The sequence below is a fragment of the Bos javanicus genome, chromosome 21, assembly GCF_032452875.1.
Source record: "Bos javanicus breed banteng chromosome 21, ARS-OSU_banteng_1.0, whole genome shotgun sequence".
In the NCBI taxonomy this organism is placed as follows: Eukaryota; Metazoa; Chordata; class Mammalia; order Artiodactyla; family Bovidae; genus Bos; species Bos javanicus.
Window position 1 is genome coordinate 8968724 of NC_083888.1, and position 26685 is coordinate 8995408.

The window sequence follows — 26685 nt, forward strand, 5'->3', positions numbered from 1 at the left end:
TTCTGTTGATGTCCCACTCATGGTGCTATTTGACACCCTAGGCAACTTACTATCTTAGGCAATATTTCTCCTTGTGGTTGATAGGGTTTGCTCTGAAGATTGTGAGAAAACTCAGTGTTAATCTACTGGGACTTGATGCATTGATGATAGGTAGGTTTAAGGGGAAAAAATTCCTCCCGTTTGTGAAAATCAGGAATTAGTTGCTGTATTCCAAGGTACTTGGAGTTCTCAAAGCTCTTCCAATGGTGGTGGATACGCTGTTCCTTGCTCATATCATATCCGGAAGTGTTCTGATACTGCCAGCAGAATTTCTGTAGGCTTTCTCTATCTTTTGGTGATCTTGTCTGACCATAAAGAAAAGTGTGTTGAACAGAGTTCTCCTACACCATTCTCACTGCCTACCCTCCACCTGCACATCAGATCAGGGGTGACAATGGGAAGGTGCAGAGAGCTCTGCTCAGTGGAGCAAATTTCCTTGGGAGTCTCAGTTTGGCTGCAGGGTGGCATGGTAAAGAGCACCCTGCATGTTGGCTGGATCCTGGGGAACCTAGACCTGGCAGTCCTCTAGGAATCTCTCAGAAACTGCTGCGGACCATCGGAGAAGAGCGTGAAAACATAGACACTCTAGGAATCTCTTAGAAACTGCTGCAGACCATCGGAGAAGAGCGTGAAAACATAGACATGATCACTGCCAGGTAAAAACTGCAGAGCAAAACTCATTCCCCAAGTCTCTCTGCTGGAATATCACAAAAATAAAATGGCAAATATGAAAACTATTTGCCAGCAAGAACTAATTAGAGCCCTTAATTGAACCCCCTTTTCCAAGAAGTGGCACTAGAGAGATAAATGAGTCAACAAAATTCTTTATTATTTATTAATATTCTGTGTTAAGTCTTTTCAGTCATGTTCAACTCTTTGTGACCCTATGGACTATAGCCCTCCAGGCTCCTCTGTTCATGGGATTCTCCAGGCAAGAATACTAGATTAGGCTGCCATACCCTCCTCCAGGGGATCTTCCTGACCCAGGAATTGAACCCATGTCTCCTGTGGCTCCTGCATTGCAGGTAGAATCTTTGTCACTGAGCAACCAGGGAAGCCCTTATTATTATTAATACCGCACAATTTGGAGGCAATCTAATTAATAATTAACATTTAATTGTAGGTAAAATAAGGAATAATTCTAGGTATCATAAGATATTGGTGAAGACTGAAGGGGTTTATTTGTATTTCCAGATCTGTGGTCAATTAGGGAATTAATCTGAATTCTGCTAGAATTTCTCCATAAAACTGTAGCAGCCACACAAAGAGGAGTGAACCTGGGAGAGGACATTAAATCATGTCTTAGATTTGGAGGTCAGCCAAACTTTGCTCTGTGGGCCTGTCATTTAACTTTGTGAGTAAAGTTTTGTTGAAACAAAGCTGTGGCCATTTATTTATGTGTAGTCCGTGACTGCCTTCCATCTAGAACTGCAGAGCTGAATGTTTGCAACAGAGACCGTAGGCTCACAACATTAAAAATGTTTTCTCTTTGGTTCTTTGCAGATAACATTTGCCCAGTATTGTCTTAGACAAAAGTAGGGTTTGGGGGCTTGCCAACAAAGAAAATCATTCTCAGATAAGATGGAGAGTGACAAGGAGACTTTACCAACTGCATTATAAAATATACAAACAACCTAAATAAAGACAACAGCACTAAGTAGAAACAAGATGAGGGGAAACACCATATTGCCTATGTAAATAAGACACATACATGCAACACACATATATGTACACACACACAAACACACACACACAAACACACAAATAAGGAAAGGACTATAAAAACTGTGGAATAAAATGTAACTGAAGGAAAACTAGAAATGTAGTCTCATAGTCAAAAACTAATGACTAATACTAATACTAAATACTAATGGCTAATACAAAATACTAATGAGAGTATGAATTAAGTAAATACTTCAGAGAAAAGATGATAAGCCAAGCTAAAGTGATGGACATTTCAGAGTTAGAAAACAAAACACACAAAAAAGCAGCAAACATCCTTACAGTGTTATTCAGTTCAGTTCAGTCACTCAGTCGTGTCTGACTCTTTGTGACCCCATGGACCACAGCATACCAGGCCTCTCTGTCCATCACCAACTCTCGGAGTTTAGCCAAACTCATGTCCACTGAGTCGGTGATGCCATCCAACCATCTCATCCTCTGTCATCCCCTTCTCTTCCTGCCCTCAATCTTTCCCAGCATCAGGGTATTTTCAAATAAGTCAGCTGTTCACATCAGGTGGCCAAAGTATTGGAGTTTCAGCTTCAACATCAGTCCTTCCAATGAACACCAGGACTGATCTCCCTTAGGATGGACTGGTTGGATCTCCTTTGCAGTCCGAGACTCTCAAGAGTCTTCTCTAACACCACAGTTCAAAAGCATCAGTTCTTTGGTGCTTAGCTTCCTTTATAGCCCAACATGACTACTGGAAAAACCATCAGATCAGATCAGATCAGATCAGTCACTCAGTCGTGTCCAACTCTGTGTGACCCCACAAATCGCAGAACGCCAGGCCTCCCTGTCCATCACAAACCCCTGGAGTTCACTGAGACTCACATCCATCGAGTCAGTGATGCCATCCAGCAATCTCATCCTCTGTCGTCCCCTTCTCCTCCTGCCCCTAATCCCTCGCAGCATCAGAGTCTTTTCCAATGAGTCAACTCTTCGCATGAGGTGGCCAAAGTACTGGAGTTTCAGCTTTAGCATCATTCCTTCCAAAGAAATCCCAGGGCTGATCTCCTTTAGAATGGACTGGTTGGATCTCCTTGCAGTCCAAGGGACTGTTAAGAGTCTTCTCCAACACCACAGTTCAAAAGCATCAATTCTTCGGTGCTCAGCCTTCTTCACAGTCCAACTCTCACATCCATACATGACCACAGGAAGAACCATAGCCTTGACTAGACGAATGTTTGTTGGCAAAGTAATGTCTCTGCTTTTGAATATGCTATCTAGGTTGGTCATAACTCTCCTTCCAAGGAGTAAGCGTCTTTTAATTTCATGGCTGCAGTCACCATCTGCAGTGATTTTGGAGCCCAGAAAAATAAAGTCTGACACTGTTTCCACTCTTTCCCCATTTATTTCCCATGAAGTGATGGGACCGGATGCCATGATCTTAGTTTCCATACATGACCACAGGAAAAACCATAGCCTTGACTAAATGGACCTTTGTTGACAAATAATGTCTCTGCTTTTTAAAATGCTGTCTAGGTTGGTCATAACTTTCCTTCCAAAGAGTAAGTGCAGATGCAGTCACCAAAAATAAAGTCGGCCACTGTTTCCACTGTTTCCCCATCTATCTGCCATGCAGTGATGGGACCAGATGCCATGATCTTAGTTTTCTGAATGTTGAACTTTAAGCCAACTTTTTCACTCTCCTCTTTCATTAAGAGGCTCTTTATAGTGTTATTAAATAAATTCAAAAAAACCAGGGACAAAATGGATATAGCTAAAAATCAAATTGTTGACATGGATAAAAAGCATGAGATAATTATAAATGAAAAAAATTAAGGGGTTTTAAGAATTAAAGAAAAGTGAACAAATATGTAAAACAGAGGAAGATAGTCTGATGATATGAATATTTACTATTCTTAAAGCAGATAACAAAATGCAGGGTACAGAAAAGAAAATTGATATAAAGGAAGAAATAACATTGCCAGCTAAATGAGTAGGCCACCTTCAAGGAAAACTTGAAACAGAGCAACAGGCATCTTATTTAAATTAATTATCAAACTTCTAGAATAAATCCGAAAAAATAAACCATTTGAAGTCATTTATAATATGGAAAAATTTGAGTTAGTCTCCGAATTATCCACAGTAACCTTTGCTGCCAGAAGACAACGGGAGACTAATTGATATTAATAATGCTGAAGCAGATAAATGGTACCTCTGTCAATGTGATCCTTAACAAGCTGTCCTTCATCAATGAGGGTGTTAGATAAATAACCTAAACGAATCATGAAAGAATGTACAAAGACCCACATAAACTTAATGAAATTCAGAAGAAAGAAGAAGCCCTAGCGAAACGCTGAGTGAAGCATTAGATGACAGACGGCAAGGGGGCGGCGTCTACAGGCGCCGAGGGAAGATGTGGGGGCGCACGTGTGATACGCTGGCCGTCCTGGAGCAACAGGCATCACACGCTCTCAGACACATGAGAATTCCAGAACTACCCTTTCCAGGTTAAAGCACAAACAAAATAAACGCTTAAGAATCAAAAAAAGAGAAAAATAAGAGCAATAACAACATGTAGCCAGTCAAGAATGAACAGAGAAGTAACTAAAAATAAAAAACTAAAAATAGATTAGCCATAAAAAAATAACTAGCGATAGCATTTGTAGCAATCATTAAAAAATAACACGGAGTTGTAGAAAATAATATATAAGCATCATCAACTTGGAAAGGGTGAAAATAGATGTTGAAACAAGAATTAGTGGTGGAATGCTAATTTTAAAACTTTTCATGGTTTGGGGTCAATAGACATTTTGTTTCAGAAAATCAGTATATCTATTTCTATCATCTTTAATATCTAACTAATGGTTCTTGAGTTGATAAAAATGTTTATCTAAAGTTGAGTGAATTAATAAGTTTTATCACAATTTCCATTTATTTTATGAACTTCAAATACTCTCAAACTTAAAAATGGCACAAATGCAATTTATGACAGTTTTGATATTCATCCATCTATACACACTGACCCGTTTTCCACCCATTTAGTCCCCCTTTCCTTCTTTCTCTTTGTGTGTTTACTCTTTTAATACTCTTTCTATTTAGAAATGTGTACACAAGAATTGATGTTTATACAAGAATTAAAATGAGAGAAGTGACATATACTAATATCAACAATAGCTATTTCTATGTAGCTATTTTATTAAATTATTTTATTAAATTATTTTATTAAATTAAAATTTTTTTGTTTCCTTATTTTCTTGTTATATGTTTCTTTATTGCTCTGTTAAAATAATAAATAAGTTATTATTCAAACAAAAATATAAATTAACTCATTATTCAAAGCCCTAAGAGCATTTGAATTATATATCTGAAAATTCTGAAAGATATATCAGGATCTTTTTTACAAACAGAATTCTGAACCAGGAAGCAAAGTAACTTTGAAACAAAATGTAGTAGTCTTATTTCAGTTCAGTTCAGTTAAGTTCAGTCGCTTAGTCGTGTCTGACTCTTTGTGACTCTTTGCAGCTCCAGGCCTTCCTGTCCGTCACCAACCCCTGAAGTTCACTCAAACTCATGTCCATCGAGTCAGTGATGCCATCCAGCAATCTCATCCTCTGTCGTCCCCTTCTCCTCCTGCCCCCAATCCCTCCCAGCATCAGAGTCTTTTCCAGTGAGTCAACTCTTCACATGAGGTGGCCAAAGTACTAGAGTTTCAGCTTTAGCATCATTCCTTCCAAAGAAATCCCAGGGCTGATCTCCTTCAGAATGGACTGGTTGGACCTCCTTGCAGTCCAAGGGACTCTCAAGAGTCTTCTCCAACACCACAGGTCAAAAGCATCAATTCTTCAGCACTCAGCTTTCTTCACAGTCCAACTCTCACATCCATACATGACCACAGGAAAAACTATAGCCTTGACTAGACGGACCTTTGTTAGCAAAGTAATGTCTTCTGCTTTTCAATATGCTCTCTAGGTTGATCATAACTTTTCTTCCAAGGAGTAAGCGTCTTTTAATTTCATGGCTGCAGTCACCATCTGCAGTGATTTTGGAGCCCAGAAAAATAAAGTCTGACAGTGTTTCCACTCTTTCCCCATCTATTTCCCATGAAGTGATGGGACCAGATGCCATGATCTTCATTTTCTTAATGTTGAGCTTTAAGCCAACTTTTCCACTCTCCTCTTTCACTTTCATCAAGAGGCTTTTTAGTTCCTCTTCACTTTCTGCCATAAGGGTGATAGTCTTATTTGGCTTAGCTAAAATTATAAAATTGACAAAGCTCCCCACCACCCTCCCATATGCATTCTTTCTTATGTTATGACTCTGAACCTAGAAATGGTAGAATTTTTTTTTTTTTCAAATCTATTATAATCTGTAAGAATCCCACCTGGGCACTACCCTTTGTGGTTTCCTTGAACAAAAATGTTTCTTTCTCGGTCTGGCCTATGTTCATATTCTAAGATATTTTTGCCAAGGCATTATTATCTAACTTATTGCCTATTATTTTACAATTTCTAGAAAACACTTGTGTTACAACACCATTCAAAAGAGTAATAACTACACAGAAAATGAGAATTGTTATGGACATGAATATGCTGAAGATCTCATCAAATTCTGCATCTTTTTCACCAACACAAAAGGAAGAGTTTGGACTACTACTTTAACAACCAGTATTAAGATCTTCTAATTTTTCCGTGAGACCTAAAGAGTCCTTGAATCACATGTTATTTACTTAGAGAGTCAATGAGTAAAGATCAAACTGCAAGCAGCTTAGAAAATATCCACTGACTTAGAAACTCTAAAGAAACTGAGAATTATTAATAAAGTCCATTGTTTTAGTCTTGGCAAAATATGATTGAGTTTTCTGATTAACCACAGCCCTAGAAATTAGATTTATATCTATTCTCTCTAGAATGTTGCCACATTTCTTAATGATAATCCAAACAGATAATCATCAGTACCGCAACGATAATGCAATCCTGAAAAGGCTGAAGGCTAGGACAATGAGGAGAGCACGGTTTGGGTCCCAGCTGTGTTTACTTTCAAAGGACCATGTGTTTCTTGTTAGACCATCTTCTCGCTCCTTCGCCTTTTTCCCTCCCCTCCACAGTTCAAAACAGGAGCCAATTAGGGGTCCCAGAGTGAGTTCTTTCGCTCCCCTCACCTTTACCCTAATCTTTCTTGCATGCTCTCAGCAAAGTCAGACAACTGTGACAACAAGCTTGAGGCTTTTTTTTTGTTTTTAATTGACCCACTAGCAGAGGCTTAAAACCAGCCTACAGCAGTTATATGTATGTAGAGGTTAAGTTTAAAAATACAATCCAGGGAAAGAGACTCGAATCTATTTCATCAGAGATTTGAAAGTCATTTTCAGGTAGGTTTTAAACCCGATCAGAATAAAAGTGCACATCGAGAAGCCAGCCCTCGGGTGTAGCCTTCTTCTACCCTGCACCTGTGAATCTCCAGGCTGGGGAGGTGTGGGCCATGTGGATGGATCCCTGTGACCTGAGCCGGCCTTTCCCCACCAGTGGAGGAAAGGCTAATCCTTCACTCCTCCTCCTCTGTTTCCTTTCCCCTCATCCTTACTGCCCCTGTCCCTCCAAAAGCCACAAGTGTGTGAAATACATTCATTTGCCAGGGGCTGTTTATTCTGTTTAATAGACACCTATTGCCCCCTCATCCTTTCTTTTTAGATTGTCTGGACAGGCACAAAGCAAATTAGTGCAAAATGCTTTCAGTCAAGTGTCGGGTGGAATCATGGTGATGAATGCTCCACTCTTGGGCTTTCAGATTCTCCCAGCACTTGTACTGACAGCATTGTCTCCCTCGATTACAGCCTTGCCCGTGTGTTCCCTGGAGCGCCAAAAACAATCTTGTAACTTTGGAAGGTTCTGTTCCAGTGAAGACATTTTGAACTCACTGTGAAAAAAGAAACTGAAAGGATTTGACATCAAAAGTTTAGTAAAGTCTCAAACATATTTCCCTTAATGGAGCATTTCCAGTCTTTGCTGCTTCTAGTAAAGATTAGGAAGTTACAAAATAGTGACACACAAAGATGCTAGGATATAGCCCTTGACGTGAGACTCATTAATGATCTTGGCTTCAAACAAAATGCTGGAATGATGCACTTGATTTCCTTACATCAAATGTGTATATTCAGTCCTTCTTGATATTTAAAGAGGCTCCTGGGTCTTCAACAAACATTCAACTACTGTTGCTGCTGCTCAGTCAAATCAGCCACGTCCAAATCTTTGCGACTCTATGGATTGTAGCCCACCAGGCTCCTCTTTCTCTGGGATTCTCTAGGCAACAATACTGGAATAGGTTGCCATGGCCTCCTCCAGGGGATCTTCCCAACCCAGGGATCGAATCCCGGTCTCTTATGTCTCCTGCATTGCAGGTGGATTCTTTACTGCTGAGCCACCATGGTAGCCCCCACTACTCTTACCCATCCCTAATGTTTGCAGTTCCAGCCCAGCCTAGAAATAAGTTAAATTGGAACAAGCACAATCATCTTCCAGGTCAGTCTCTGAATTCTCAATATTTAAAATAATTCCGCCCCCCTCTGCCTTTTTTTTTTTTCCAGAAAAACTTTATCTTTTGTTTTTTATTCCCTGCCCCCCACTTTGTCTTTTTGCTTGTTGTTTTGTTGTTGCTTAGTTGCTAAGTTATGTCCAGCTCTTTTGTGACCCCTTAGACTATGGCCCACTAGGCTCCTCTCTCCATGGGATTTCCCAGGCAAGAATGCTGGAGTGGGTAACCTTTTCCTTCTCCAGGGGATCTTCCTGAGCAGGGATCAAGCCTGCATCTCCTGCATTGGCAGGCAGGTTCTTTACCACTGAGCCACCGAGAAAGCCCTTTCTGTTTGTTAGAAGCAGATTAATTTTTCTCTGCTATCATCTGGAGCCTAAACTACCAGTTATTACCATTGCAACTATGATGGTCAGCCACTCATTTAACAAAACTTGCGGAAAATAATCCTCTTGGTAACTCAAAATGTGGAAAATACAGTAGTAAGTTCTCATCTACTACAATATTTAGGATATTGAAAAAAAAAATGTCCTATTACATTTTTCTCCAAATACCAATTTAGAATAGGTGACACCTCGTGAGTTGGCTTTCCAACATAATATCTCTGGTATCTCTAACTCCACCAACAAAATGGGTTTTTAAAAACAATTTGCTGTTTTGAGACCTTGATTCTTGGCAAATTGGCCCCAGGTTAGACACCAGGATACATAGCTTAATCTGAGCGAATCAGAACCTAGCAGAGCCAGGGATCTGAAAATCAGCCAGCTGTCCCTGGCAGACAGAAAAAACAACCATGAGGACCTGCCATTGAGGTTCCTGGGATTTCTCTGCATCTTCAATGTGCTGAAGTTGGCTTGTTCAACTTTTCCTCTAATTTCGTGCAAAGCTTTTCTTAAAATCTCTTGAAAACAAACTACCAGAGTAACTTGCAATGAACATAATTTAAATGTACGTAAGAAGATTTGGATGGCAAACTTCAAAAATGAGGGATTGGGTGCAAATCTGCACCAGTCTTTTACTCTCAGCAGAATCTCTAAGGCTTGACATGCGAGGTTATCCTTCGTTGGTTTTGAGAATGGCTGATGGTAGTAAGAGTGTGATTTCCCTTCTTTATCATTGATTCCTCTCTATTTATTTTTATTCTTTTAACAAAATTTAAAATACAGATGAAATAAACTGAATGCATTGGGGATATAGACAATTGATTCCTGATTATGGTTCATTTAAATGATTAGAAAACACAGTCAAATGAGGAAAAATATATTCATCCAGATATCTGCCAAACACTCAAAATGAAATACTGGAAAAGCTAAAATGTGTATTTCAGTGTATTGCTTGGCAGTTTGTCAGTTTTCATTTGGTTGTTCCATTCTATAACATACCTGCTTTTCATATTTAAAATGAGGTTACTTCACAGTTCTTTCAAAAATTTCGGAATCTGCAATTATATGACTACTTTAATTTTTATTCAACTATTCTCTTGCCTATTCCAATCCACAAAGTGTAATGAATTCTATATTATTACATCAGGTAATCCATAGCTTTATATTTACTTTCACCTGAATGATAGATATATGTTTAGTCACATAAACCTTGTATATAAAAGATGCAATATTATGAGGCAAGGTTATATTCCTGGAAACCCATCTCTTATTATAAAAATAAAGAAAATAAAATGCTAACACATACTTTAAGTTTTTAATAAGCATGTGATAATTCAACTTATAATGAACTGAAACTTCTTTTGGGAGAACATTTCAGCAATACCTGAACTTCCTGAAGACGTGCGAGGGAGAAGTACAGGGAAACTGACTTAAAGGTACAATTCTTTTTTTTCAGGAAGATTTCCTACAGCAAGTAGGTTTTATTGTTTTGAAAAGTTCTGGTAGCATTCAAAAGTAATATCAGCTGTTGCATATGTACACAGGGCACAAAATTCTATGTAGAATGTCCGTGTTTATGAATGATCTCTTGCTCTGTTTGTCTGATATGCTCTTCATTGCTGAACTCCTATGAATGGGAGTCTATAAATTCCATCACTTATTCAGAATACAATCTGAAACTAATCACTCTACCTCAAAAGTACCTGGGGACAAATAGAATATAGATAGGCATATATTAACATTCAAATGATGTATTTTACCTGCCTGCAAACAAATGAAGTGCCACATTTATTATTCCAAATGCAGATAAAGCAGATTTTAGTAAAGGCGGGGGGGGGGGGGGAAACAGTTGTCTTTATCTTTTTTAAATCAATAGAATAAAATATTTTCAAACCTTTTAACTATTACCATAAAAAATATATATGTAAGTAGATGGAATATATAATTTTAAAAGTAAAACTTCTAGGAAAAATAAAGCTAGCAGTTTTGAGGACATGTTACATGTCAAATCATTTTTATATATTATTTTACCTAATTTTTCCAAGTTTACCTACTCTTTACAATATCCAAGTGTAAGTATTATAATACTCATTTTGCAAAAGCTCAGAAACATTAAATACATTTTTAAATGCAATATCTAATAGGGAGAAAAGCCAGGAATTTGAACTCTGATTTGTCTGATTCTAAAGCTCTTAGCTACGTCCATTACAAGCTGCTTTTATTATTAAAGTCACATAGTAAGAAGAGAAAATGAGATAATTAAAATGTATCTTTTCTTGAACTTAGCAAATCCAAGCCATCTAATTTCTTCAATATGTGTTGAGAGTAATGCAGTTATTAATATAGAAAATAGCCTCATTTTCTTACTCTCATTAGCTAATAAGTATGTTTTTGCTAAAGCACTAACCTTAGTCTGAAATGAGAAAAATGAAAGTAGGAAGCGATTAAGAATAGGAAATGATATTCTCCTACAGTTCATGACAAAAGAGGTAGTGTATTTTGACTATATCACAAACTAACAGAACTCAATGAATGTTTATGCAGTGGACATACAGGCATTTATGACACCTTAAATCGTTTGTCCCAAAATCTTACATTTTCATGGAATATAAGGGAATACAAGCAGAGGCCCCCAAAGATGTCCAGATCTTAATTCATGCAGCCAAATAAGTTACCATCCAGGGCAGAAGGGCCTTTGCAAATGTGATGAAGGACACTGAGATGGGGCAGTTGTCCTGGATTATCTGAGTGGGTCCAGCGTAATCAAGAGTCAGAGAAGACGTGACAAGGGAAGCAGAGTTAGAGCAAGACCTGAAGAAGCTGCTGCCTTTGGAGATGCAGGGTGTGGCCATGAGTCAAGAACAACTGGAAGCTGGAAGAGGTAAGGGAATAAATTTCCGTCTTGAGCCTGCAGAATGAACACAGACTAGCAGTCACCTGGATTTTTATTTGCATGCTTAGTTGCTCAGATGTGTCCAATTCTTTACGACCCCATGAACTATAGCCCCCCAGATTCCTCTGTCCCTGGGATTCTCCAAGGGGTAGCCATTCCTTTCTCCAGGGGATCTTCCTGGTCCAAGAATCAAACCTAGGTCTCCTGCATTGCAGGTAGATTTGTTACCATCTGAGGCACCAGGGAAGCCCTAGACTTTTACTTAGTAAAACCAGTTTTGGGTTTCTGACCGCAAGAAGTTTAAGATAAGAACTACATGTTGCTTTAAGTCCTGTGTTTATGATAATTTGTTACAACGATAAGAAGCTAACACAATACGTGAATTGGAAAGACAAAAATTTTGTTCATAATGCTTCTAGTTAAAATAGTAAGGCTCTCAGTATAAGTAAAGGCATAATACAGGGTATTGTTAAATTATTTTTCAGGGCACTCAGGCAGTGCATCCTGAGACTGTATTTCAGTAATGTATTCAGGGATAAAAATTCATTTTGTGAATACTTGAAGTTTGAAATTAAAAAAAAATAATAACACAAACAAGCCTTTTTATTAATGACTCTGGTGTCTTAAGTTTCTGCTAAATACATGTAAAACTCCTTATGCTTGAGATAATATCTATCCCATTTTTTAAAAGCCCTGTTTTCTGTTTTTGAGAATCTCTTTTCCTGGACTCTGCTTCCTAATTTCATATGCTGATGTTGTTCTTTATGATATGAGCATCTTTGTCAACATTTCTAATATTGGGGATGCCACAAGTACTTTTCGAAAGCATGGTAATTAAAAGAGGAAGCTGTCATTTTCCTTTCCTACTGAATGAAGCATAGTCATGGTTTAAAAGTTAAGAGGAAATGAGAGTCAGAACAATGTTGTAAACCTGGCATTTCCATTCACTTTAGTTAAACTGTAAAAGTAACAGAAACACTTTGAAAAGCAGTTTGACACCATGTACAAGATCTTTAAAAATTATATGTCTTTTGTCCTGGTAATCTCATTTCAGAGAATCTAAGAATAATAATCAGTTTTGGTGGTGGTGGTGATTTAATTGCTAAGTTTTCTCCAGCTCTTGTGATCCCATGGACTGCAGCCCGCCAGGCTCCTCTGTCCTTGGGATTTCCCAGGCAAGAATACTGGAGTGGTTTGCCATTTCCTTCTCCAGGGGATCTTCCCCACTCAGGGACTGACCCCAGGTCTCCTGCATTGCAGGTGGATTCTTTTACTGCTGAGCTATCAGGGAAGCCCCCAAAATCAGTTATACACCAGAAAAATTGTGAGTGTGAATTTTGTGGAGCATGATAACAGTTATTTATTCTCCTCATTAAACTTTTATCAAAATTCTGAAGTATACACGATTTCTTGTATCTGTTTGAAGAGAGAAATTGGTATAAAATTTACTTATTTTGTATATTCCCAAAGTAAGAGGAAAAAAAAAAAACAAATTCATTCACTAAGAGCTGAAACAAGCACATTTGTTTTGATGTTAGAATCGTACTGATGGTTGACCAACACGAAACAAATTTTGTGTGTGATTTCTGTTTACTAAATGCTCCTGTGTAATGATAGCCAGAGGCATGCTGTGGCACAGGGGCAGGCTTACACTCCAAGCATCCACATGTAAATGGATATATATGACACGGTATGTCTGGGCCACTAGTCTGAATATATTTAAATGAATTGACTCATGCTTAAGTCAAGCAACAGATTTATTGTATTTCTCTACAAAATATATTTGCCTAACATGGCTAAATCAACAGTTATCACCACAGATAACAGCTTTTCTTTAGCAATCAAATTTCAGAAAGTGATACGGCTTTAGAATGGTGCCCCAGAGCCTAGCTTGGAAACTAGTTCATTCTGCTTCCTAATAGATATCTATTGAATAAATACATTTCTGGGTTTATTAATGTATATCAAACACTTGTCACTTTTTTTTAGTACTTTGACTTTTAAACAAGTACCTCCAGTGCATTAAAATTCCTTAGTCTCTTCTGCTATTATATTATACTGTGTGATAAACTCCCAGCTTTGTTCAGACTAATTTGTTATTATAATGGAAGAGAAATTATTGGAACCCAAGGTTGAAACCCTGCATATTGTTTGAACTACATTTACTCACAGGTTTCCATTTCCCTTCAAAGACCCTGTCTATGTAGACTTCAAGGCGAAACTGAAGGAAGAATGATATCTTCCTAACTGTCTTCAATACCATACAATAGTCAGCGCTTATTTTTCAGTAAGCCCCGAGTGCGTTGTGCTGTGGAGGCCGCATCACACAGGATCCTTCAGAGCAGACAAATACCTTCAAAGCAGCTAGAATGCAGTGCTCCAAGTCACGAGAGCATTAATAACTGCTGTGACTTATGGAAACCTTTGAAAGAGGAACTGCTCTGGGTAATAAATACCTCTAACTGCGGTAGATTTGCCTGAACACGAATCATTCCCCTTCTTTTGGAAACAGTGCCTCGTTCTCTTTGGGAAAACTATGTAACGCATGTGCTTTGGAGCCACATTGGCTCGCTTGAATGCTGACTCTGCAGCTTATTAGCTGTGTGGCCCTAGACAAGTTACGTACCATCTCTATGCGTATAGCTAATCATCTGTACAATGGGGATAATATTATAGTTCCAACATTATAAGGACATTATGTGGATCACTTGAGCCGCTACTACAATTGCAAATGCAATCAGAACAGTATTTGGCATGGAAAAGTGAAAGTGTTAGTCATTCAGTTGTGTCTGACTCTGAGACCCCATGGACTGTAACCCGCCAGGCTCCTCTGCCCATGGAATTCTCCAGGCAAGAATACTGGAGTGTGTTGCCACCCCTTCTCCAAAAGAGCTTCCTGATCCGGGGATCAAACCCAGGTCTCCTGCATTGCAGGCAGATTCTTTACCATCTGAGCAAAATAAATAAGCGCTATTTATTTGTTAGATTACTTGGTAAATAAACAGACAGCATCTTTCCTTTGCATTCCAATTTTGTGAGACTCTTACATATTCCCTTGGCCAAGGAGTAGCACTGTATCTAAGCCAAAGAAAACTGGCTCACTGTTAATAAACATTGATGTCATAGTTATCTTGTTAAATAAACCTATGGTTCTTTAGGGTGGCTTCTCTGAAATGAATTTGTACTGTAATGTTAAACTCCCTTTCAGAGAGTTTGTTACTTTCGTTTTATTTTTTCTTCCTTTTTTTGTTTTTTAACTTCAGAGACAAATTTACCCCATGCTGTAGTGAATTCAAAAATCATCTTTATCATTTCCTTGATGCTCTCCATTCTTTCCCTCCCTTTTTATAACTTTTGAAGCTCAATCGAAGTGCATTGAAAGGGATTCATTCTGGCAAGTAACCCTAGAAATATTCTTCACTAGCTGGAGACAGTCCAGCTTCTGCTACAGAGTCCTCTCTGGAAACCACAGAGTCGCTCAGGCTCCTAGTGGTAATCGGTATTTCCCTCATAATGACAAGGTTGATCCATTTGTGTGTCTTGTGTATCTTTCTTTACAATAACTTTTTATGTTTTTTAAACCTTTTGACCATTCTCTATTGGACTGTGAATCTTTACCTTACCAGGATCTATAAGTTGTTTATATATTAGACAGATTAGTCTTTTGGTCTATTATATAAAATCAACACACTCATGTGTAGAAGTCTTAAAATTTCTACACAGTCAAATTTATCGATATTTTATTTTATGGCTTTTGAATTTTGAGTCATTTTTAAGAAATCCATTCACACTCTAGAGATGTAATGCAAATTTCTCATATTTACTTAGGGTTTCATTTTTTTACATTTAGATATTGAGCCATTTGAGTCTTATGGGTTATGATGCCTGTCCATTTGGAGATACTTGTGAAAGAACTTTCTCCTATTTTCTTTTAGTGCTTTGATGTTTTCACATTTTCAGTCCAATCAGTGATCCACTTTTGATCCATTTTGCTGCACATCCCTATGCAGTAGACCTACCCCATTAGCTGAATAGTACAGGAGGCATAACTCAAAGATCCACAGTTCTGAATGACAAACCTTTTAATTACTTTGTTGAGGTATAACATACCATAAACTTAACTCATTGTAAATGTACAATTCAATGACTTTAGAATTGTTCAACCACCTTTATATCTTTTAAAAACTTTTCCATTTATTCAGTGATATTACTTTCTTTTAAATTATCATTCACTGAAATGGATTAATTTTGGTGTACATTCTCATCTATTTCAAAGTATGTATAGAGGTGTGGGGGCTTGCCAGGTGGCGCTAGTGGTAAAGAATGCTCCTGCCACTGCAGGAGATGAAAGAGACCCTGGTTCAATCCTGGGTCAGGAAGGTCCCCTGGAGAAGGACACAAGCCACCCACTCTAGTATTCTTGCCTGGAGAATTCCATGGACAGAGGTGCCCGGCGGGCTACAGTCCATAGGGTTGCAAAGAGTCAGACACAACTGAAGCGATTTAAAATGCACACAAACATAGTTATGTAACCTTCTCTGCAATCAGGACTCAGAATATAAAAAGATAAAAACATAAAAAGAGAGAGTAAAAGAATTTCAATTTTGGTAAATTTTCTATATCCTAAGCAGGCTATGCAAAGTTAAGTATACAAATGTCTATCAATAGATCAATCAATAAAATCTCTGCAAAGTAGTAATCAAAATAGATAAAATAGAATCAGAAACTAAAAATTGTTCAAACAATGTCCCTCCAAAAAAGAGGAGCACTATAGTCTAAATGTTTGTGTAACCCTCACATACATATGTGGAAAATCTAATGACTAGTGTAATGGTATTAGGAGACAGAGACTTTGGAAGGAGATTAATTTTTGAGGGTAGGTAGAAACCCCAGGAGTGGAACTAATGCTTTCGTAAAAGAGATCTCAGAGGGTGCTCTCATCCCTTATGGGGTCATAATCAGATCCTGACCCTGTCAGCACCCCAGTCTTGGTCTTCTAGCCTCCCAAATTATGAGAAATAAATGTACCACCCAATCCATGGTATTTTGTTATGGCAGCTCCCCTAAGACAGGTAGGAAAAGGGAAATAGTAATCAAAAGCAGAGGCAACAAAATAAATGAGAAAGTGGGCCTAAATCCAAGCCCGTCAACTGTTACATTTCATGCAAATGATTTTAAACACACTACTTAAACACAAATATTGTTAAAATGAGGAAAATAGCATGAATCAACTAGGCTTTCTACAAGAAACTTACTTCAAATATATAAACAGGTAGATTAAAAGTAAAAGGATAGAAGTACATGTACCTTGTCAACATAATCAAAAGAAAATTGGAACAGCTTTATCAGTATTGGATAAAATAGACTTCATGCGCACGTGTGCATGCTAAGTCTCTTCAGTACTGTCCGACTTTCTGTGACCCCATGGACTATACCCCATCAGGCTCCTCTGTCCATGGGGATTCTCCAGGCAAGAATACTGGAGTGGGTTGCCATTTTCTTCTCCAAAATAGACTTCATAGAGAAAGAAACTACCAAGGAAAGGAAGGGATGTGTGTGTGTGTGTGTGTGTGTGTGTGTGCGCATGTTCAGTCATGTCTGACTTTTTGTGACCCCATGGACTGTAGGCCACCAGGCTCCTCTGTCCATGAAATTTTCCAAGCAAGAATACTGGTGGGTTTCCGTTTCCTACTCCAGGGGATCTTCTTGACCCAGGGATCAAACCTATGTTTCTTGCCTCTCCTGCATTGGCAGGCAGATTCCTTACCACTGTACCACTGATAAGGCCTTAGAAAGGGATATTATCTATTAATAAATGGGTGAATTAACCAAGAATATATAGTATCCTTAATGTCTACATATCTATCAATACAGCTTTAAAATGGGCAAAGCAAAATCTGATAGGAAAGGAGAAATAGGTTCCTGTACATGTAGAGTTGAGAACCTCGATACTTATTTCTCAGTAACAGAACTCGTGGACAGAAAATAAGTAGACATATTGAAGGACTAAACACCATCATCAATGAACTAGATGTAACATTAATAGATATTCTACTGAAGAACAGTAGAATACATAATCTTTTCAGGTAAACATGGAACATACCCTGAGTCATCAAATGAACCTTTACAAATTAAAATAACGAAATCATATAAAAATATTTTCTCTGGCAATTCATTCTTAGAACATTTTCGTAATCCTATAAATTCTGAGAGTTCCATATGCGGTCACTTTCTTCTTCAAAACTCGAGCCAAAAAAAAAATCAATTATTTTTCTGTATCTCAATAAACTTGTCTTTTCTGAACATTTAACATAAGTGGAATCATACAAAATGTAGACATTTTTGTTTAGTTTCTTTCACTTAGCAAAATGCTTTTGAGGTTCTCTCATGTTGTAGCATGTTTTAGGATTATTTTTCTGTACTTTCATTGCATAGATATACTATATTTTTCATCCTCTCATTATGTGAAGTACTTTAAAACTATCTTCATCTTTTTTGTTATGAATAATACTGCTGTGAACATTCACATATACGTCTTCCAGGAACATATGTTTTTATTTTCTTTGTGTAAATTCATAGAAATAGAAGTGTTAGGTCATCTAAAAACTTCTGTTTCATTTTAAAACATATTCCAAATTGTTTTCCAAAGTGACTTCACAATATAGCATTCCCACTAGCAACATATGAAGGTTCCAGTTTCCCTGCGTCCTTGTCAACCCTTCATTTTCCCACTTTCGGATTATAGCATCTCAGTGGATGGATAGGGATAGGAAACTGTGTTTTAACTTGCATTTCACTAATACTTTATGGGATTGGGTTTCTTTCTAAGTGGTTTGTACATATTGTAAAATGTTTACATCTTTATCTATTTTAAAAATCGGGTTGACTTCATATTTTTGTTTTAAGAATTCTGTACATATAGACACAAGTGCTTTGTCAGACACATGATTTGCAAATATTTTCTGGTAGTCTGTGACTTAGCTTTGCATCCTCTTAATAGTGCTTTACGAAGCACAAAATGTTTAATTTTACTGATGTCTATCTGATTATTTTTATGGTTGTATTTTGATGTTGTTTGCCTAAGAACACAAGGTCATGGAGATGTTCTCTTATGTTCATTTTAGATATTCTATAGGGTTAGCTTTGTGTCTGTGGTTCCTTTTAAAGTTAACGTTTGTATATAGTATGAGATGGGCTTCCCTTGGGGCTCAGACAGTAAAGAATCTGCCTGCAGTGCGGAAGACCCAGTTTCGATCCCTGGGTCAGAAAAACCTCTGGAGAAGGGAATGGCTACCCACTCCAGTATTCTTGCCTGGAGAATTCTATGGACAGGCGAGCCTCGAGGGCTGCAGTCCATGGGGTCGCGAAGAGTCAAACACGACTGCGTGACTAACACTTTCACTTTCAGACTTTATCGTATGGGGTAAAGATTCACATTGACTTTTTTTGGTGCATATGGATATTCATGTTCCATCACTATTTAATGAAGTGGTTGTCCTTTCATCGTTAAATTATCAGGGCATTTTTCCTAAAATGTATTGACTCTAAACATAAATGCTAATTTGCAGTCTCTCAATTGTTTTCCGTGTATTTATATCACTAATTTTTAAATATTTTACATTTATTTTTAATTGAGGGAAGTTTCTTTACAATGTTGTGTTGTGTCTGTCGTATAACAACGTAAATCAGCCATAATTATATACACATCACCTTCATCGGGAGCCTCCCTCCCCTCCCCTCTCCCATCCCTCTAAGGCATCACAGAGGGCGAGGCTGGGTTCCGTGTGCTATAAAACAACTTCTCGTCAGCTATCTATTCTGTACATGGTAATGCATGTATGCCAATGACACTTTCCCATTTGTCCACTATTTTTATGCTAAAACCACTCTGTTTACTGTTGATTCAGGGAAGTCTTCAAACCACATATCATAAGCCATTCCATATTTTCTTCTCCTTCAAAAAAAAAATATTACGCTCTCTTGAGTCATTTCTATTTTCACATAAATGTTAGAATCAACTTATCAGTTTCTGCAAGATTTTTTCTAGTATTTTTACGGGAGCTGAATTAAATTTGTAGAACAATTTGGAAAGAATTGCCATTCAACCAATATTTACTCTTTCAATCTATGGGTAGGAGAGATCTCTATTTATTTTGATCTCTAATGTCTCCAAGCAATATTGCATTATTTTGTTAAGCTTATCCTAAGTATTTTATTTGTTGCTGATTTGGAATGGAACTATTTATTAATTTCAACTTAAAATTGTTTATTGCTGCATATAAAAGCACAATTGGTTTTTGCCTATCGATATTTTTTGTGTCTTTTGACTTTGTTAAACTTGCCTATTAGCTTTTCTGATCTAACCATGTATTTCATAAGATTTTCCAAACATAAAATAGTGCTATTTGTAAACAAAGACAGTCTTATTTCATCCTTACCTATCTGGATTCCTTTCAGTAATTGTATTTGGCGTAGAAACTCTATTACAACATTGAAAGGAAGAGGGAGAGTAGATATTTTGCTTTGTTCCCAGTTTTAAGGAGAAAGTATTCAATCTTTCACCATTAAATTTGATATCAACCAGAGGATTTTCATAGATTCTTTTTATCAAGTTGAGAAAATTTTTATTTTTAGGTTCCTGAGACTTATTGTCATGAATACCTCTTGTGCTTTATCAAATGCTTTTCCTATGTCTACAAAAAGAATGCTCTTCATCCTTTATCTTATTAATATGATATAAATAACATATAACAATGGCATAAAATGATTTTAGGTGTTGCTGAGTTCAGTTTGCTAAATTTTTAAACAAAATTCTTATTACAAATCAGTTATACTACAGACAGTGAGATTACAACCTTGTGGTATGTTTCCACAGTATTGAATTCTACTGAATAATTGTAGAGTCTTTACTTCCATCTCTGAGATAATAATTGTGTACACTTAAAAAATATCAGGTTTATTATTAATTATACACTAACAGCAGTCCATTTTATGCTACCATGAAGGAAGCGTACAGCTCACGTATGTGAAAATGGGTCCATTGACATAAACCATCCTCTTTCACTGCCTTAAATATATTAGAATAAGCTTAGATCATTATTTTGTTCTCCAACAAGGTGAAACTCCCATCCTTCTAACACTGAAACACTTAGTTCAATCTTATTTTTCCCTTGTGGAAAAAAAGTGTAGATTTTACTACCTACTCCATCACTCACCCAGTTTATAGCTTGCATAATTTTTCTGCTTTTCCTCAATACCTCATGATAGTCAGTTTAAAGATCTCATCACCTGATGTATTCTATGTTTGCAGCTTGTTAAAAATCTACTCAATAAACCACAAGTGGGCATAGAAGCCAGGGATATGCACGTTTAAAGATTAAACAACACCAACAAAATGTCTTGCTGACATGATTCCTTCCTGTTACCCTATTCTCCTATTTTTTCCTCCGTAAACTATATTTTGATGTCTGCCAAAATCTGAATAATCCCTAATTTTGGTTATCACTCTTAAGTTCAAACCAAATAGCTACCTAGGGTGTAGTTATCTGAATATTAAAAATGGATTATAATTCAGAATCTAGACTACGACTTAGAATTTTGAGAAGCACTGCAGTGTTATCCTGGAAAAATGACACTGCATCTTGTAGTAGGCCATAAGGGGATAAGGGGAGTATTGGCAGAAAGCCAGAGTTTTGTGTTCACTTCAAGAGCAGAGGTGATTTTTAATGCTTCAACATCATTCATGAAATATTATGTATATAATTTGTGCTCACAATAACAAGCATGCTCTCCAAGGAAACATTAAAATAAATAGCTTCTTTAACTCTTTTGTACCTTGGTCATATCTTATTTTGATGAACCCATAAAAAGGGAAGGTAAGATTGATGTTGGACAGATCAGTAGGGCAATCATGTAGTTTATTACATATTTATGACTCTGAAAGATCAAAGGATGTTTTTATGCATATAACTTGGCAAATGTATTTTGCCACGTTCAGATATGTTCCAAGTGACTTCAGTGGGGAAGTGAAAAGATCTGGCGCTCTGCCTGTAATGCTATTTGGCAAGACATTGAATGATGGTGGGATTTGAGAACACAGTAACATACTGTATCACATGTATATGTACACACACTCTATATATGTATGCATACATTTACTGGTATATAGGAAATGTGTGACTGTGTACACACTCTATATAAATATGTTAAGCTACATAATCAGAGTAATTAGATGAAATATTGGTATCAGTATGTACCAATAAACTATACGTTTGGAAGGACTCCATTATTCTTCGTGATTATAATATTTTCAAGGAAACTGTAAGAAAATGTTATCATTAATACCCTACAGATTTTAAAATGTGTATTTATTAACAAAGTTCTCTGTGCTTTTAGTTAGCAGTCTAACATTTTGAAGGATGTGCAACTTGAGTCCCTTTACACTGTAGGGGTAAGGGTGAGCCAAAGTAACACGTGGCTCCCGCCCCACAGAACAGAAACTCCCAACCTCTCAGAAACCAGTGACCTCCACCCACTCCCACTCCTGTCCAACATGATTTTCCACATGTGTGATGTGTGTGTTGCTCGTGTCTTTGTTATGGGTTGAGTCCGAGTGGATGTTCCTTTGTCATTATAAAGTCAATTATGGACCTGGGAGTATCATACTAAGTCAGACAGAGAAAGACAAATAGATGATATCACAGACACAGATTCTAAAACTATGGACACAAATGAATTTTTCTACAAAACAGAAACAGACTCAGAGAATGAACTTATGGTTATCAGGGGGAGGTTAGTGAAAGGGATAGATTGGGAGTTTGGGACTGACATGTACACGCTACTATATTTAAAACAGATAATCAACAAGGACCTGAATCTTCCCAACCCAGGGATCGAACCCAGGTCTCCTGAGATGCAGGTAGATTCTTTACCATTGAGCCACTGGGGAAGCCCCAACAAGAACCTACTATATCAGTTCAGTTCAGTTCAGTTCAGTCACCCACCCATGTCCGAATCTTTGCGACCCTATGGATCGCAGCACGCCAGGCCTCCCTGTCCATCACCAACTCCCGGAGTTCACTCAAACTCATGTCCATCGAGTCAGTGATGCCATCCAGCCATCTCATCCTCTGTCGTCCCCTTCTCCTCCTGCCCCCAATCCCTCCCAGCATCAGAGTCTTTCCAATGAGTCAACTCTTCGCATGAGGTGGCCAAAGTACTGGAGTTTTAGCTTTAGCATCAGTCCTTCCAATGAACACCCAGGGCTGATCTCCTTTAGGATGGACTGGTTGGATCTCCTTTCAGTCCAAGGGACTCTCAAGAGTCTTCTCCAACACCACAGTTCAAAAGCATCAATTCTTCGGCGCTCAGCTTTCTTCACAGTCCAACTCTCACATCCATATATGACCACAGGAAAAACCATAGCCTTGACCAGATGGACCTTTGTTGGCAAAGTAATGTCTCTGCTTTTTAATATGCTGTCTAGGTTGGTCATAACTTTCTTTCCAAGGACTAATCATCTTTTAATTTCATGGCTGTAATCACCATCTGCAGTGATTTTGGAGCCTCCATAAATAAAGTCAGCCACTGTTTCCACTGTTTCCCCATCTATTTCCCATGAAGTGATGGGACCAGATACCATGATCTTTGTTTTCTGAATGTTGAGCTTTAAGCCAACTTTTTCACTCTCCTCTTTCACTTTCATCAAGAGGCTTTTTAGTTGCTCTTCACTTTCTGCCATCAGGGTGGTGTCATCTGCATGTCTAAGGTTATTGATATTTCTCCCGGCAATCTTGATTCCAGCTTGTGCTTCTTCCAGCCCAGCATTTCTCATGATGTACTCTGAATATAAGTTAAATAAGCAGGGTAACAATATACAGCCTTGACGTACTCCTTTTTCTATTTGGAACCAGTCTGTTGTTCCATGTTCAGTTTTAAATGTTGCTTCCTCACCTGCATATGGCAGGTAATAATAATTAAAATGTCTGACAGCTTCTCCACTAAACAAAAACAAATAAATAAATTATTAGAGTTATCAAAGAAGTCTAATATCCCATTAACAAAGATACTTTTAATTTAAAATTAGAATAAAAAAATAACCTTTAAGTAATTTTTCTTATATTCAAATCTTCTTAGGTATCAACAAATCATTAAAATTATGTGATCCCAGGTTTTCTCAAAGTATGGGGCAAAGAACCCATGAATCTTTAGTTTACTCTGGGGGTCACTTTAGCAAGAGTGCCTCAAAGATATATTTGAGAAACACTGGGTTAAACATCTTTGAGTGGCTTTCTACAGTACAGACTGTATCACCCTTTAAAGCATCAGGAGATTGCTTTAGCTTTTCCTCCAAATGATCAGAGTCGGTGATTCCTTTACGCATTGCATCAGGGGCACTGTGCAGAACAGACCCTGGTGAGCATGATTATCTGACTGGGCTGCCATTGCAATAATTTATAGTTAATTTACCATTGATGTTGAGTGCTCACAGCCCTAGTTATTTTACTTAGTACTCATCTAAATACTCTTACAGTGGTCTATAGATGAGGAAGGTAAAACTCAAAGAAGTTGAACAAATTGAAGTTAAAGGTTATAGGAGCACATGGCTAATTACAAAATCAAAATTTGGCCCAGGTCTGTCTAGATCTGTCATATCTTACAAGTCTTTAACTCAAGAAGAAATACTGTAGCTGTGTATGGTGGTGGATGTTTCCTAGTTCATTCACAGTATATAAAAGTATCAAATAATTATGTTCTACATCTAAAACTAATGTAATGTTATATGACATATATTCCTCAATGGAGAAAGAAAAAATAATAAAATAAAATCATACCAAAGTTTATCATACTGAAATATTTTTATCAATGTCTGAGTAGTCACTAGATCAGGTATGATGAGAAAGCATCATTCCATCTACTGTCATATTCTATACCAAATCATACATTATTTGTTGTCAGTTGCCAAGTATTTCACTTCCAGATGTATTGTTTTTACAATTCATGCTCCAAGTATTGGCTTACATTTGCAAAACATTAATGCTCAAATAATTAAAGGGCAAACATTAAATACTGATCAAGAGTAAGAAATTTTACCTTTAGACCCTGTGACTGCAGGCTATTAGTACCTATTTGTGGATCTAAATTTCACTAAAGCAAAGTGACTTGGTCACATTAATCTTGACTTTTCCCACTGAGTAAGTTAGAGAATAGTTGAGAAGAAAATGTGGCGTGGCAACTGAGCACTGATATTTCTTGTCTTGTTTGTGAAAGTCACTCAGTCGTGCCTGACTCTTCGTGACCCCATGGATTACACAGTCCGTGGAATTCTGCTGTCCAGAATTCTGGAGTTGGCAGCCTTTTCCTTCTCCAAGGGATCTTCCCAACCGAGGGATTGAACCCAGGTCTCCTGCATTGCAGGCCAGTTCTTCACCAGCTGAGCCATAAGGGAAGCCCAAGAATACAGGAGTGGGTAGCCTATCCCTTCTCCAGGGGATCTTCCTGACCCAGGAATCAAACCCCGGTCTCCTGCATTGCAGGCAGATTCTTTACCAACTGTACTATGAAAGAAGCCTCCTTTGTGAGAGGTTTGTAAATCAGGTTGCCCCAAAGCATTTATCAAAGCTCCTCTCCTTTCCCCACTGTGTGTTCTTGGCACCTATGTCAAAGTTCTAGTTGATCATAAATGCATGGATTTATTTCTGGGCTATCTATTCTGTTCCATTGGTCTGCGTGTCTATTTTTATGCCAGTACCATGTTGTTTTGACTGAAAGCCAAATGAGAGGAGGGCAGCAGAAGATGACCTGGTTATACAGCATCACTGACTCAATGGACATGGATTTGAGCAAACTCCAGGAGACAATGAAGGACAGGGAACCCTGGCATGCTGCAGTCCATAGGGTCACAATGAGTCAGACACAAGTTAACAACAGAAAAACAAGATCTCTAGAGACAATTTTACTTCTTCCTTTTGATTTGTATGCCTTTTTTTTTTTTCTTATCCAATTGCTGTGGATAGGACTTTGAGTACTACATTGAATAAAAATGATGAGAGTGCACATTATCATTTTGTTTCTGATCTTAGAGAAAAAGTTTTTAGCTTTTCACAAGTATGTTGTTACTTGTGGGTTTATCATACATGGCCTTTATTATATTGAGGTGTATTCCTTCTACACCTAACTAGTTGAGAGGTTTTTTTATCATGAAAGGATGCCAAATTTTGTCAAATGCTTTTTCTCCATCTACTGAGACAATCACACAACTTTTATCACTCATTTTGTTAATGTTGTGTATCAGGTATATTGATCTGTGTATATTGAAGCATTCTTGAACCTCAGGGATAAATCCCACTTGGTCATGATGTGTAACCCTTTTAAAGTGTTTTTGAATTTGTTTCACTAGTATTCTGTTAAGGATTTTTGCATCTGTATTAATCAGGCTCGGAGAAGGCAATGGCACCCCACTACAGTACTCTTGCCTGGAAATCCCCATGGACAGAGGAGCCTGGTAGGCTGCAGTCCATGGGGTTGCTAAGAGTCTGACACGACTGAGCGACTTCACTTTCACTTTTCACTTTCCTGCATTGGAGGAGGAAATGGCAACCCACTCCAGTGTTCTTGCCTGGAGAATCCCAGGGACAGGGAAGCCTGGTGGGCTGCCATCTATGGGGTCACACAGAGTTGGACACGACTGAAGTGAATTAGCAGCAGTATTAATCAGGCTATTGATATAAAATTTTCTTTTCTTGTAATGTCCTTATCTAACTTTGTTATGAAGGTAATGCTAGCCTCCTAAAGTGAGTTTGGAAGTGTTTCTTTCTCTTCAACTTTTTGGAAGAGTTTGATAAGGATTTGTATTAATTCTTTTTAATGTTTGATTGAAGTCAACAATGAAGCTATCATGTCTAGACTTTGGGACCGTCACTGGTAGGTTTTTGATTACTGACTCTATCTTCTTACTTGTTATTGGTCTACTCAAATTCTCTATTTATTATAATTCAGTCTTGATAGATTGTATGCATCTAAGAATTTCCCTAGTTTGTCCAAATCTGTTGGTATATAATTGCTAACAATAGTCTCTTATTTGTATTTCTGTAGTATCAATTATAATGTCTCCTCCTTTTCACAATTTTACTTATTTAAGCTTTTTCTTTTTTTTTTCCTTAGTTATTCTAGGTA